The sequence below is a fragment of the Sorex araneus genome, chromosome 4, assembly GCF_027595985.1.
Source record: "Sorex araneus isolate mSorAra2 chromosome 4, mSorAra2.pri, whole genome shotgun sequence".
Classification (NCBI taxonomy): Eukaryota; Metazoa; Chordata; class Mammalia; order Eulipotyphla; family Soricidae; genus Sorex; species Sorex araneus.
In genome coordinates this window covers 25,299,108-25,315,360 of record NC_073305.1, presented here as the reverse complement: position 1 = coordinate 25,315,360, position 16,253 = coordinate 25,299,108, and positions in this window count along the sequence as shown.

Sequence of the window (16,253 nt, the reverse complement as noted above, 5' to 3'; positions counted from 1 at the left end):
AAAGGGTTCATTTGCATTGTATTTCTAAAACAATAATATTAACATCACAGTACCTAAACAAAAATGTTAATAATTTAATTAATTTAAAATAACAAAATAAAATAATAATGCTGCACTGGGAGTCTTTAGTCATTTCACTTTTATAGCAGTTCCTCTACCAAGAGTATCCCACCCACACGGCAGAGCCTGGCAAGCTACCTGTGGTGTATTCAATATGCCCAAAAACAGTAACAACAAGTCTCACAATGGAGATGTTACTGGTGCCCGCTTGAGCAAATCAATGAACAACGGGATGACAGTGCTACAGTGCAATCCCTTAAATGAGATTTTCCAGTAAAAGGACAGTAACATTCTTTGATTATTAATCTGCTTTGGGAATTTCTCTAAAATAACATATGCCAGGGGCCAGAGAAATAATACACCAGGTAAGGCAGTTGCCATGCACATGTCCAATCCAGGTCCGAACCCTGACACCACATAAGGTTCCCCGATCACTTACAGGTGTGATCTCTGAGGACAGAACTTTGAGTAAGAATGGAGCAACACCAGGTGTCCCCTTCTGCCTTCAAAAAAACCAAACTAGATTCTGGCTATTGTGAATATATTGTGAATATTGCGAATAGTGATTCACAGACAAATGGATAAAGATACTATGGCACATCTACACAATGGAATACTACGCAGCTGTTAGGAAAAATGCAGTCATGAAATTTATCTATAAATGGATGAATATGGAGAGTATCATGCTGAGTGAAATGAGTCAGAAGTAGAGAGACAGATATAGAATGACTGCACTTATTTGTGGCATATAAGAATATATATAGTAGAGAGGGGGTTATTCACTGCACCTGTGGACTGGATAGCACAGCAGGTAGGGCATTTGCTTTGCGTGCGGCGGACTTGGGTTTGATTCCTCCATCCCTCTCGGAGAGCCCAGCAATCAACTGAAAGTATCCCGCCCACACGGCAGGGCTTCGCAAGGTACCCGTGGCATATTCAATATGCCAAAAACAGTAACAACAAGTCTCACAATGGAGATGTTACTGGTGCCTGCTGGAGCAATCAGCAAATAGATGAACAACAGGACTACGGTGCTATATAGTAGAAGACTAATATCCATGGCCAGGGAAAACTGGGGCTAGGAGGACAAATCAATGGTTGAAATCAACCACAAATGTGTGTGGGTAGAGGGTAGGTATGATAGAGAAGGGGCCAGTATGATAATAATAGCTGGAAATAATCACACTGGACAAGAATTGAGTGTTAAAAGTAGGTAGAGGGATATACCTGATAATCTATAAATATCTGTATTGCAAAACACAATGCCCTAAAGGAAAGAGAGGGAGAGATAGAGAGAGAAAAGAAAGAAGAAAAGAAATGAAGAAAGAGAGAAAGAAAGAAAGAAAGAAAGAAAGAAAGAAAGAAAGAAAGAAAGAAAGAAAGAAAGAAAGAAAGAAAGAAAGAAAGAAAGAAAGAAAGAAAGAAAGAAAGAAAGAAAGAAAGAAAGAAAGAAAGAGAAAGAAGGAAAGAGGGAGGAAGGAAGGAAGGAAGGAAGGAAGGAAGGAAGGAAGGAAGGAAGGAAGGAAGGAAGGAAGGAAGGAAGGAAGGAAGGAAGGAAGGAGGGAGGGAAGGAAGGAAGATGAGAGAATGAGAGAATGAGAGGAAAGAAAGAAAGAAAGAGAGAGAGAGAGAGAGAGAAAGAAAGAAAGAAAGAAAGAAAGAAAGAAAGAAAGAAAGAAAGAAAGAAAGAAAGAAAGAAAGAAAGAAAGAAAGAAAGAAAGAAAGAAAGAAAGAAAGAAAGAGAGTGGTGGGAGGGAAATTGGGGACTCTGATACTGAAACTGGGAAATATACATGGGTAGAGGTATGGGTGTTGTACACTGTATGACTGAAACCCAATCATGAACAGCTTTGTAGGGGTCTAAGTCACAGTGATTCAATAAAAAGAATCTTTAAAATAAAAATTTGTTGTGTCAGTTCTACAAGTCATGTATGAATATCCTAAGACAGGGCTTGCATTAACACCAGGCTTGAAGCACAGATCGTGAAGCAGCAGTTATGTCACAGTCTCACAGACTCTTACGTGACATTGAGAAAGTCACTTCTAGCTAAGGTTTCCATTTTACCTTTATCAGAAGATGGGGGTGGAGGAACCCAACTATACTTTCCATAAAGATTTAGAAAGACAGTCTATGCTAAGATGACCTGTAAAAAGATGTTCATCGTGATGATGATGGAGATGACAGTGCAACAACAGGCTTCAGCTTATATTTAAACGTCTTGCCCTGGGCAGAATGAAGCTCAGCTTCACACGTATGAGACTCTGTATTTTATCCCCAGTATGGCCTGTACACCCCATCCCTCCCCTGCCCAACCCTGTTTCCCCAAAAAGATGCTGTTGTTTTTCCCAGTGAAACACACTTTTGCCATTTTCCTTTGGTGGCACCAAGAATGTTTTGAATTTGGGAATGGGGGGTGCTATGGTTTTCATTTTTGGGTTTGGGCCACAGCCAGTTGTGTTCAGGACTTACTCTTGGCTCTAAGCTCAGGGATCACTCTAGTGGACTCAAGGGACCATCCGCAGTGCCAGGAATTAAACCAAGGTCAGCAGTATGCAAGGCAAGCAACTTTCCCACTGTACTATTTCTCTGGCCCTGTCCTGAAATTTTTTAAGATATAAATCTTTTTATTTTCTTTGTTTACTTGCAGAGGCATTCAATTTGATCTGCAAGATTTCGTTGCTCTTTTTGTTTTCTTAGTAAGGGAGAATGTGAGACAATGACTGGCTATTCTTGAGGGACGACATGTCACCCAAATTCATGAATACTGGGAATACTGCATGGAAGGCACGTGCTCCAGTCCTTTGTGCTATCTCCCTGACCCTTACTTATAAGGGGTTATTTTGCTGTTTTTTGTTGTTTGGTTGGTCTGGTTTGGAGGCCACACCCAACAGTGCTCAGGAGGCTTACTCCTGGCTCTGAACTCAGGGATCACTCCCGGCAGGCACACGGGAACATATGAGATACTACAATCGAACCCAGGTTAGCAGCATAGGAGGCAAGCACTTTATCCACTGTGCTATCTCTCCAGCCCCCAAAATCTTTTTGTTTATTAAGTTTTATAAGTTTTACATGGACTGGAACGATAGCACAGAGGGTAGGGCATTTGCCTGGCCGACCCATGTTCCATTCCTCCATCCCTCTTGGAGAGCCCAGCAAGCTACTGAGAGTATCCCACCCACACGGCAGAGCCTGGCAAGCTACCCGTGGCGTATTCTATATGTCAAAAACAGTAACAAATCATACAATGGAGGGTTACTGGTGCATGATGGAGCAGATCAATGAACAACTGGATGACAGTGCTATTCACAGTGCTAAGTTTTACATACCACCCAATCTGTTTCTTACAGATCTGAGAGTACTATTTGGCCTATCTCTAAGCTTAGTACCTAAGTCCAAGGAAGACACACTTTTTATTTTATAAATTAAACAAGTCACAGTAAGCGTTACAAGACATAATATTTGTGTCTTGCAGCCCTGCTATCAGTCTAGTCACCAAACTTACCACAACAGCCCTTTCCTTTCTGACAGTATTTAGATTGCTGTTTAAGGCAGAAGTTGACAAGTTCTAGCTCTGAATTCATTTATATTCACAATCTTTTATCCACACTTTGATATTTCAAGGTTAATGAAAGCAGTACTGCAGAAACTGAGAATTAATATCCAAGAAGAATCTATATATAAAAAATATTTCTAAAAGCATCACACTTCCTCCTCTTTATTTCTTTAAAAATTATCTCTAAGAAAGATCAAAATTTTGGTCAATAATCATCAGCTTCAAAATTTTGACCAAATCTATCATTGTTGCCTATATTCTACAATTGTGTTGGAATTTAAATGCAAAGATAGAGTCTATGAACTTTGTTGGGAGCTTTTGCCAGTATTCAAGTTCTTTTCCTTAACTTTCCTCGTTTATATTTTTGTATTTCTCTAGAAAATACAAAAAATGAAAGACACTGTAGTTCCAAATGGACAGGTATACAGTGGATGTCAGTAAATGTTCTTACGCAGGCAACTCTTAAAGCTTTGAGGCCTTGCAGACTGAAGGTCATTGTTGCAATTACTTAGCTCTGATACTCTAGCATCAAAGTATAGACGAAGTTGTATTCCAATAAAAAGTCTTTATCAAAAGCAAATGATATATCTGTAGGTCCTGCTTTAATGACCGGTATAGAACTGAAGAAAAATATGCACTTTTTTTGTTTGTTTTGGAGCCATACCTGGCAATGCTAAGGGGTAATGTCTGTCTCTGTACTAAGGAATTACTCCTGGCAGTGTTCAGGGAACAAGATGAGATGCCAAGGGCCAAACCCAGGTTGGCAGTGTACAATCAATACCCCCAAAATATGCCCTTCTTGATGTTAGGGACACTCTTAGTATTTTGGAACTCTGTAGCATTACAGCACCTTTTACGGCATGTGTTCGAGATTTGATGTTTTCTGCAGTTTTCTGCTGTCAGCTTCTTGGGACTCAATGGCACTTCTGATTAATGGCACTGAATGTTTTATGCTGTTCTTGTGACTAAGGGTGCTCATGATATTCACATTTCTAGAAGGTGATAGCTTACTGGCGTGAAGGATAAACTGCTGATCTTAAAATCATGTATCCCTGAGCTCCTGGCTCAGAAAGAATGCTTGTTGAGTGAACAAATGATTCCCTCTTACATTTCCAAATAAATTTTTTCACTAATGTTTACAATTTTTTTGTTAATGTTTACAAGTACAAGAAAAAAAATTTGCTAATGTTTACACTTCATACTTTGCAATCAATAAAGCCTGGTTAATTTGGGAAAGTGGTACAGGCCAACCATCATTGGGTTTGGATTTTATTGGGGTTTTCATTTGGTTTTCATTAAAAAACCAACTACCATTCGGTTTGGGTTCTCATTATTTTAAGTATATAATCACCCTGTCAGCAAATATTACTTTTAAATCTACTACTTACTGCGTACAGAATTACCTCTAACTAATGTTGTGTCATATCAGAGAATGTGCTTTCATCACCTTCAAGTATATTTCTTATTGACGCTTGGTTTAGCTTCTAAAAGTACTAAAGATGTGTTTCTGCATTCACAAAGGAATGCGAATGAAATTATATATGTTCCTATTGGTCTCATTTCCCAACAAACAAATATATAATTGTATCCTTCTTCTGCCCCACCTGAAGAATATATTACCGGGTTTAGAAGTTTCAGTTTTACAAGCATAAGATATTGAGAACTAAGCCAAGTGTAGTTGACTTCAAAACATAAAGTGAAAAACATTACTTTGAAAATATAAAAATAAATGCATCCATGTTCAATTAATTTATTTGTTTTTAAAATAAAATAAGCCACAGTAGCAATATTTCTGTAGCAAATTTTCAAGCTGCTCTAAAAAACCATATTGACAATCAAGGTTTTGGCACCATCATGTGGCCATTTAGATTCATCCTTTACAAACTACAGTTCTGTATCCCAACTACATTCTTTTTATTCCACATAAATCATATACTGTTCATTATCAGAGTAGGGGAAAAAAACACTTTAAAACAGTGTTCTAAGCAAATTATTTTCTATTAGAGGAGAAAATATTATAATCAAGTTATTTTCTAACCTATAAAGTTAGCTTATTTCTTTTGGATCCAGTTGTCAAGTTACCGTGGAAATTACTAGCTAAATGCATACTGAGTATTCTGTCTTCTGTCTTCCTCTGCTACCACCGCCCCCTGACAAGTCAGACACTTTTCTCTGTCTTCCAGGTGATCTGTCTCCTACTCCCCTCTCAATTTTCCTACGTACTCTCATAATTCCCTTGAATTCATTCTCTATCATACTCCCACAACGATTTATATTAATACGCAACTAACTGTTGCACTCCTAAGTCCCACCAAAAAACTCTCCAATAGCATACCACTTCTCTGAGCAGAAAGCCCAATCCCGATCTAACCTACAATCTGACATACTGAACGCCTAAAGAAGCCTCTAGCCATCGGTGGTTAAGTGAACATGAGAAATGTGGCTTGACCAAATAAACATGCTGTTAGTGTCAAATATACTCCAGTGTTTGAAGACTTTAAACATTAAAAATAGTGTGAATTCTTTTTTGGACCCGGCTGTGGAAGGAGCATGATGGAGGGGCCCGAGGGAGCGCCCTCGGACTCCAAGCAGCCCACTGAACTAATTCCGGCATGGGACCAGAGACCCCACGGCGTGCTGAAGCTGTGGGACCCGGGCATCCCCCAATTCTTTTAACCTGTCTCTCTCTCAACTCCTCCCTCCTGAGCACAGCGCAGGGGCCGCGGTTTTCCTGAGCGCAAAACGGAGACGCCGATCCAGCCAAAACAGGACGTGAGCGCGCTTGCGGGAGTCCCCAGGGGGCGGGGGCGGCGACCCCCCGCCCACCGCAGTTAGATACTTAAACCCACCTCCCCCACGTGTGCTTCCTTTTGGACCCGGCTGTGGAAGGAGCATGATGGAGGGGCCCGAGGGAGCGCCCTCGGACTCCAAGCAGCCCACTGAACTAATTCCGGCATGGGACCAGAGACCCCACGGCGTGCTGAAGCTGTGGGACCCGGGCATCCCCCAATTCTTTTAACCTGTCTCTCTCTCAACTCCTCCCTCCTGAGCACAGCGCAGGGGCCGCGGTTTTCCTGAGTGCAAAACGGAGACGCCGAGCCTCTCTCTAGGTTTCTCCATCTTATGAGCACCATAAAAGGGTAAAAGTTTGTAGTGATGTTATTTCTGGTTGTACTTTCCCTGGACTTTATACAGAAACCCAAAACCGCGCGGCCGTCATCTTAGTATGAGTCATCTTAGTATGAGTAATATGTAATGGTTCCTTTCTAATGGGGCGGACTTTTGTGGGAGATCCTAATAGTAAGTCTGTTGCTGAAATATTGAAGGCAATCAAAGTGGTAGCCATCTCACTAGACTGAACTGAGCTATATCCCCACGCCGGCTGAGAAGAAATTTTCTTCTTTCTCGGGAAGAAACGCGGTGTGTCATCAACTACAGTGTGATGTCCATTAAGCGAACAGACCTGGTGGCGTGGGAATGGGATATAAGGGGAAAAATTATGTACATGGAACAGCGGGACGCTGGTGGAATCTCAAGCCGGAGCCGATACCAGCGCAAGACCTTCGGTTCCAGAGACTGCTTGCAGATACTCTACTAGTCTATCAACTAAGCCAGAGCCCCACGCCTGCTGATGAAGGGAAATAACCATCCTTTTCGGTTTTTTTTCCCTTGTCAGGCAGCGTGGTGATTACTAAAACAGGCGTGAACTCGGTGGCGCGGGGCAAGGGGGAAAAAGAAAAACTATGTAACAAACAGCGGGACTTAATATCTCTATATTCTTAGCAATGGAGAACTATCAAATGCCTCCTTGGCAATAGGACTGCTTTTCTTTTTTGGGGGAAACCCCAACAACGGTAGTGAGTTGTGTGTTGAAACATGGAATGTAATCGAAATAAGGCGTAAACGAAGTGAAACATATCATGTGCAAGGGTTGGGACTGGGGAGGTGGGAGGGGGCGGCAGGTATACTGGGGGGGTTGGTGATGGAAGATGGGCACTGGTGAAGTGAAGGGTGTTTGAGAACTGTATAACCGACATAATCCTGAGAACTATGTAACCCTCCACATGGTGATTCAATAAAATTAAAAAAAAAAAAAACCAAATGAGAAAATAAAATAGTTTTAAAAAAAATAAAATAAAATAAAAGCATACACATAAAAAGACCCAAAAAAAATAGTGTGAATTATCCCACTGATAATTTTATAAAAATTACATCTTTAAATAAATATTCCTGGGACCATAAAGGGTTAAGTGCAGTACATGATTAAGCAATTGAGCTTGTTTTCACCTGCCTCTTTTTACTTTTGCAATGTGGACTTAGAATTTAGATATGAACTGAAATTGACAGCAAAATCTTCGTTCCCTTGAAGCTTGCAATCTTGTGGGGGGAAAAATCGGCTATAAATGGCATGCACCCAATGGAGGATGCAAAATTGAGCTGCCTGCTAGGAAAAGAGTGGCACCTGAGACACCAGGACAGAAAGTGCAATTTCAAGCAGGTCATTTTTAAGGGAACATCGGGAAGGTGACTTTTGGATCCTAGAGAAAGAAAGGGAAGAACCCAAAGGAACCTCATAGCAGGCAGAGGAAACAGCAGAGACAACAGCTGTTAGACAGGAGATTTTTTATTTATTTAAAAAATTGCAAAGCGGTCAGAATGACTTAATCTCAGTGAAATGAATCACAAAGTGAGATGTGAGGGCCAGAGACATAACAAGAGCCAGATCATTTACTACTACAGGGTGTAGGAAGGACATCAGCTTGAGGAGATGAGAAACTACCAGAAATATTAAACAACACAGTTTTGCTGACTCTGGAATTTTTATCTTCAGCCCAGCCTTTCTCCTAATGTACACATGTCTGTTCAACCATTCCAGAGCCTTCCTTGGTTGTTCAAAAGTTCTTTCTGACAATAATACAGCAGTGATTCTCAGTATATCACCCCTAAGACCTGATCCTGAGCCAGAATTCCTTGTCTTAGCAAATTGCATCAACATAAATCTATTCAGCACTTGAGTAAAAATAATTTACAGTAATGGGATTATCCTTTACTGTACATAAATTTAGAATATGGAAACAGATTGAGGGTTGGCACTCTTATCTTACAAGGGAAAAAGCAGAATGAATTGAAAGTCAATTACTTTTCTTGGATCTGTTAGAAAACTGAGGCGGCCAGACAGAGAGCACCCTGAAATCTGGAGACACAGGTGCATGCAGAGTCCTAGCCAAGATCTGCTAACCAGAGCAGAAGCCACTGGAACCATAAGCTGCTGGCCACAACTTCCATATGGCTGTGACAATTCTATTGAGAATTTGACTTCTATGTACCTAGCAGATAGTAAGACTTCTTTTAAAAAAATTATTTTACTTTTATAAAGTTTTTCATGATTATTTATTCATTTAATATTCCAACACCAATCCCACTGCCAGTACACCTTCCCACCACCATTATTTTCTATTTTCCCAACCACCACCCAAGCCTGCCCCTATAACAGGGCCTAAATAATTTATTTTGCATTGATTGTTATGAATGATTTGCTAAAAATGATCAAAAAAGTTTTCCTGAGAAAAAAATGTGTGAAGATTATTGTTTCTCACCCTGGAACCATTATCCTTGTATAAAAAATTACTAACATGTTGTTACAGGTTGAGCCTGGTGTGCTAAAATTTTCTTGATTGGGATTGATAACAAGGCTTTTCTAAATTATAAACAATACTCAGGAGTAAAGGATGTACACAAATCATGAAACCTAAAAGATTAGGATAACTAGGAAACTGAAGGACATTTGTAGCATCAATAATAAAAGGTAAATGTCCATAATATATATATAAAAAATCTACAAATAATTTTTTAAGACAACTCAAGGGCTAAAATGATGAGGCAGGGGTTAACGTGCTTACTTTGCACACAGCCATTCACAGTTGAATGCCATGTACAGCACATGGTCCCCTAAGCACTTCTAGGGATCATAGGTGGAGGAGAAAGAGAATGAGATGAGGAGGAAGATGAGGAGGAGAGGAGGAAGAAGAGGAGGAAGAGAAGGTGGAGGAGGAAGAGGAAATGGAGGAAAAGGAGGAGGAGAAAGAGGAGGAGGAGGAGGAGAAAGAGGAGGAGGAGGAGGAGAAGAGAAGGAAGAAAAGGAGGAGGAGGAGAGGAACAGGAAGGAGGAGGAGGAGGAGATGGAGGAGGAGGAGGAGGGAGAGGAGAAGAAGAAAAGGAGGAGAAGAAGAAAAGGAGGAGGAGAAGAAAAGGAGGAGGCGGAGGAGGAACACAAGATATTATAGGGTAAGCAAGTGTGTGGGGGAAAACATTTATTGTGGGGAAGTTCAGAAAATTGAGAAAAAAATCAAAAAGATTGCTAATAGGGACATGTATGAAAAGAAACTAAAACCATGGTTGTAGGCTTATATATTGATTAGCCTTTCTTGGAGGGTAATTTTGCAGTACATGCCTAAATATTAAATGGACAGGCTTTTGAAAGTCAGATTCTGGGGGCTGGAGCGATAGCACAGCGGGTAGGGTGTTTGCCTTGCACGCGGCTGACACGGGTTCGAATCCCAGCATCCCATATGGACCCCTGAGCACCGCCAGGAGTAATTCCTGAGTGCATGAGTCAGGAGTGACCCCTGTGCATCGCTGGGTGTGACCCAAAAAGCAAAAAAAAAAAAAAAAGTCAGATTCTGCTTTCAGCAATGTATTAATATAATATCCTTATATGTAAGTGATAAAAATATGATAAACATTAAAAATCTTCATCGACTTAAAGAAGGCCTTTGATTCTGTTGAGACTGAGGCAGTCATCAAAGCCCTGGCCAAACAGGGCGTTAAAACTCTATATTAAAATCCTCCGCGAGCTGTATTGTGGATTCACCACCAGGATCTCACCATTTTACAAGGAAGTGATCATTTCACCGAAACTCTTTAGTGCCACGCTTGAGAATATCATGCGACAACTGGAATGGGAAGGAATGGGACTGAAGATAAACGGTCGGCAATTGCACCACCTCCACTTCGCTGATGACATCGTTCTCATAACGCCAAACATTAGCCAAGCGGCACAAATGCTGGCCAACTTCGACCACGAGTGTGGAAAGGTCAGATTGCAGCTGAAGCTCAACAAGACGATGTTCATGAAAAATGAACTGGTCCCTGAAGCTCCATTTGCTCTCAATGGAACGAACATCTCTGAATGCAGCAGCTATGTGTACCTGGGTCGAGAAATCAACATGAGGAATGACTTGGTGCCAGAACTGCGCAGGAGGAAGAAAGCAGCATGGAAAGCCTTCAAGAGCATCAAAGAAGGGGTTAAGAGGACGAAGGATATCTGGCTCCGGGCACATCTCTGCGATTCCACCGTTCTTCCTGCACTAACGTACTCCTCAGAGATCTGGGCCCTACGAAAACAGGATGAGAACACTATTCACTATTTGGGTATCCCAAAGAGGAATCGAAAGAGCTATGCTAGGAGTATCACATCTCACTCAAGTGAGAGAAGGAATCTGGAGTTCTGACCTCCGTCGACGGTCAAAAATCAGGGATGCTGTTTCGTTTGCCAAAGCATCAAAAGTCAGATGGGCCAGTCATGTAATGCGATTCAGAGACGACCATTGGACTAGAGCTGTTACAGACTGGATTCCACGGGATGTCAGAAGACCTCGTGGCCACCCACCAACTAGATGGTCAGATTTCTTCGTCAAATCTCTGAAAGAATAATTTGAGGCTCTTTCTGTTCCTGGAGAGAGCAGGTATCATTGGGCAACACTAGCTCGCAACAGGGACAAATTGAGATGTTACTGGCACCCGCTTGAGCAGATCGAAGATCAACGGGACTACAAGTGATACAAGTGATATACATTTCCATATAGATTCCTAGCACTTATCTCAATTTTATATTAAAACATTTGCTGTTGGTTCAGAGGTTGCTCAAAGGACTTTTGTGCATGCTTTGTACATTGGGGGACCGGTTTTAATTCTTGACACTGTATGATCCCCTGAGCTATGCCAGAGTGACCCCTCACTGTAGCTGGGTACAACCCCCAAACAAAACATGCTGCAGACTTTTGTGTTTGAATTGGATGCCTATATATGCCTATTTATTATATATATACATTATATATACTATATATACGTGTGCATATATAATATGTACATGTGTGTTATTATATATACATGTATGTATATATATTGGGGATATATATATATATCCCTAAGAGAATATGTTAAATACCACTGCAGTCCAGGGATAATTTTATATCCTAAATCCTGGACGAAAATAAATATGGAGGCACAAATTGACATATATTTGGAAAAGAAGCAGTTTTGTTTAATTGTCACTGTCATCCCGTTGCTCATTGATTTGTTCGAGCGGGCACCAGTAACGTCTCTCATTGAGAGACTTATTGTTACTGTTTTTGGCATATCCAATACGCACCGGTAGTTTGCCAGGCTGTGCCGCGTGGGCTCAATACTCTGGTAGCTTGCCGGGCTCTCCGAGAGGGGCGGAAGAATCGAACTCAGATCGGCCGCATGAAAGGCAAATGCCCAACCACTGTGCTGTCGCTCCAGCCCTTGTGGTGCCTGGAGGGAGGTTTCTAGAGTACTCTGAGTCCCAGGCAACAATGCTCACACACTCTAAGCAGGTATCTCTTTCTAGAAAGTAAACATTGAGCAGGAGCATAGTGTCTAAAACTAAGTTTGAGTTTGGGATAAGGAGTTTGGGTAGTAAGGAAAAAGGTGGTAGCTTTGGGTGAGTCATGCACTACCTGGATGGGAGAGGTGCCACCCCTAACCTTTGAGAGACTTTCCTGAAATGGCACATCAAGAAAACCAGGTAGCTTCCTTCTCTCTTTTAGGTTTGTGCTCAAAAGGATCTTTCTCAGTACCGACCATTCTCTAGAATTTATATACCTCTCTGTCATAAAACCTTTTTTTTTTCTTTCAGTGCAAGAGATCCCCCTAGATAATCACTGGAAACAAATCTAATGCATTTTCTCCCAATCCTAGTGGAATGTTTCATGATCATCATATACTCTGAGCTTCAACTTGGCTTTAAGGAGCCAGAAACCAAAATACTGTGCCTGGTGACTCTCTATTCTAATACTTGTTGAAGTAATTCTTGGAAAAAACGCAAGAATTGTTGGTGTTGAAATTGTTGGTGTTAAAAACGTAGCCCCATGAGTGCTTAACACTCCAATGCTCATGCTGATGCAATGAATTTAATAAAGATTATCAACTTAAGAAAGACAACCAACATAACACAGGTCTCACTCTGCATGCTCATGTTTGCTCAAATAAAGCTTCTCCACCTTCAGAAAAATCCAATCAGATCAAAACTGGAAAAGAAACAAAACTTGGAAGACAGTCTAGAGCAGGGACAAGCCTTTACAACCGAGGGCTTTCCACCAGAAACCGTGCCCGGTACAAATCATTCTTCAAGTTCCATTTACATAATTGGCTAAACCTAGAGGTCTGCTGTCTGGCGAGCACACACTTCGAAATTTAGTTCTTTCAATCCTGTGTGAGGCAGCGCTGGCAGCTGTGATTTCAAACTTCTCTTACTATCCTGGCACCCATCGATGTGTGATTGCGCAAAATTCCATCTGGTGGTAGATGGGGTGATTTTAATTGCAACACTGCATTTGGCAAGTAGAGGAGACAATACATTAAAAGTTTTCCACATAATGAGACTGCATTTTCTATGTATTTTTTTCATTAACTGTCAAGGCAAAAACTACTTGAGTTTCAAACAAAGGCTTTTCTATTGAAATCCCGGTCTCAAAACAGGGGCTGTCACGCACTGAGCAATCACTCTGGCCAGAAGGCTTTCTTTAAAGTAAACCCCATCAACTAATTCAGGCTCTATAGAGAATACAGTGAGGCACGGGGTTTCAATGACTATCTTTGATAATTGCTCTGCCACAATTGGTGGAAAGAGAACAGGAAAATTATAGGTATCCAGACATGCATGACTTAATTGGCTTAGAAGAATGCGTTAATAATCCCACCCCTTAACATGCCTCGCTTTCATTTCTTTTTCAGTTTAGGCTGAACTTCAGTTTTCTGCCCAGGTTCAACTCTAGAGGTTCACACTGCAGAACGCAATACCACTTTTGAGTTTGGACATATTTACCTACAGATTCTATTGATGCTCTTTCCCTTCTGCTCACCAAACTCCCCCCTGATTCTAAATATTCTTAGTATGTTTTATGTATCATGTAGTGCTGATGAAAAGTCTGATATCATTTGGATTTTCTTTTCTCTGTACATAATCTTTTCTTTTAATTGCTAGAGGTTCTTAATTTTTCTTTTAAACTTACTGCTGCCAAGTTTCACTTCAAGGTACTAATTGTTGTAAAAGGTGAAAAATCTACATGTAAAAGTTCACTTTCTTTCAGTAGAAACTTCCAATTGTTCTGGCAACATTTGTTGAAAAGACTGTCCTTTCAAATTAACTTTGTTCCTTTATCATAGATGTATGAAGGTCTATTTCTGAGCCCCGTTTCTAGCCCATTCACTATGTCAATCTATAAAGTTATTCTTCCAGTATTACAGTTCACCCTGTAAAATAGATTTACCAACATACATGCCCATAAACACTGTTTTACATTTTACTTTTTTTCCACATTCCATCAACACTGAATTTTATGTCTTTTTAAAACTTCTACAAATCTGTCCGATTTTCCTCTCCATATTGCTTAAGCTTTCATTTTCCAAAATGCCTGTTTACCCCTTAATATACTGGGATGTGGGCCAAGAGATAGTTCAAAGGGCTCTGTGCATGCTTTGCATGCGAAAGGCCACATTAAATTCTTGGCACAACATTGTCCCTTAAGTACTGAGCTGGAAGTAGTTCCTGAGCATTACTAGCTGTGGCCCAACACCTCAAAATAACAAAAATTATGTGTATTTATGTATGTATGTGTATGTAAATATGTGTATATACTGGGGCTGGAGTGATAGCACAGCGGGTAGGGTGTTTGCCTTGCACGAGGCCAACCCGGGTTCAATTCCCAGCATCCCGTATGGTCCCCTGAGCACCACCAGGGGTAATTCCTGAGTGCAGAGCCAGGAGTGACCCCTGTGCATCGCCGGGTGTGACCCCCCAAAAAATATATGTGTGTATACATATGTACATTAAAGTTATATTTTAATGATTCATCAGTAATATTTAAGTACTAAAATAATGTATATATTATTGTACTTTCATTATTGGTATTATAAATAGTTACATTCAGTTTCCTAATAGTCTTTAAATATTTTTCTTCTTACTGTACAGAAGTTTTTCATGTCTATGTAGTCAAACCTGCCTTTTAGGTTTCATGACTTGTATAAGTACCTTATTTCTGGGTTTCATTTCTAAGAAAAGACTTTGACACCGGCCAGGTGTCTAAGATTCAAATATTCAATCTAATTACAGCAACCACATGGATTCAGTGGTTTACAAAATGTCATTTGAAAAATTTTGCTTTCTCATCTCAAATTACAATTTTACTAATGTTAATTAATATTCAGTTTAGTTTATATTATTTAATGTTGCCTCTATAGTAATTTTTATCATTCAGAAAACATATTACCCAGAAAAAAATGAATAAAAATTCAACTCCTCAGTATATATTTAAAATAAATGATACCAACATCTTCAACAAAAGCTAATGTAAAAAAATATTAAGATCTGCACTACCTATAATAACCAAAGGGTTGAAATAACCCAAATGCACATCAGATGACAAGTGGATAGATAAAAATGCAGATTATCTTATATTTGAGTAGTATCCAGTCAAAGCTAGGAATGAAATACTGATAAACACTACAACCTGATGACCTTGAAAACATTATGGCATGTAAAAGAAACCAGACATAAAGTACACATATTACATAATTCTATTCGATGTACATTCAGGATAGAGAATGAAAGCAGGTTAGTAATTTCAAAGGAGAATGGAGATATTATTACAAGGTAAACATGGGATTTCTTTATGATGAAAATCTTTTAGAACTGGAAAGAGGGAGCTATCATACATTTGTGGATGTGCTCTAAATGTCACTTAATTATATGCCAATATTTTTCGGGGGGCCAGGGATTGAGTCCAGGGTCTCATACATTCAAAGCACATACTTCTGAGGTATTTGCGTTACTGAGTTACATCCCTGATTATGCATTTTAAATGGTTAAGCTTATTTTATGTTAATTTTACCACAATCTGGGGGGAAGGGGCAGGGGTTGGACCATACTCGGTGGTGCTCTAGGCTTACTCCTGGCTCTGTGCTCAGGGATCACTCCTAGCATGCTTGGGGAACCATGTACAGTGCCCAGGGATCCAAGTTGGATTCGTTGCCTACCCACTGTACTATAACTCTGGCCCTTGCAACATTTTTTCACTAAAGTGAAAATATACCAATAAGCATTTAATTATAAGGTCAGTATTTTAACCCCTACCCACTTCAAATGAATACCATAATGCTTAGATGGCATGCAGTAAATGACACATTTTATAAACATCGTAATAGAATATTTCAAAATCATGATGGTGGGTGCTGGAGCGATAGCACAGCGGGTAGGGCATTTGCCTTGTATGCAGTCAACCCAGGTTCGATTCCCAGCATCCCATAAGGTTCCCTGAGCACCACCAGGAGTAATTC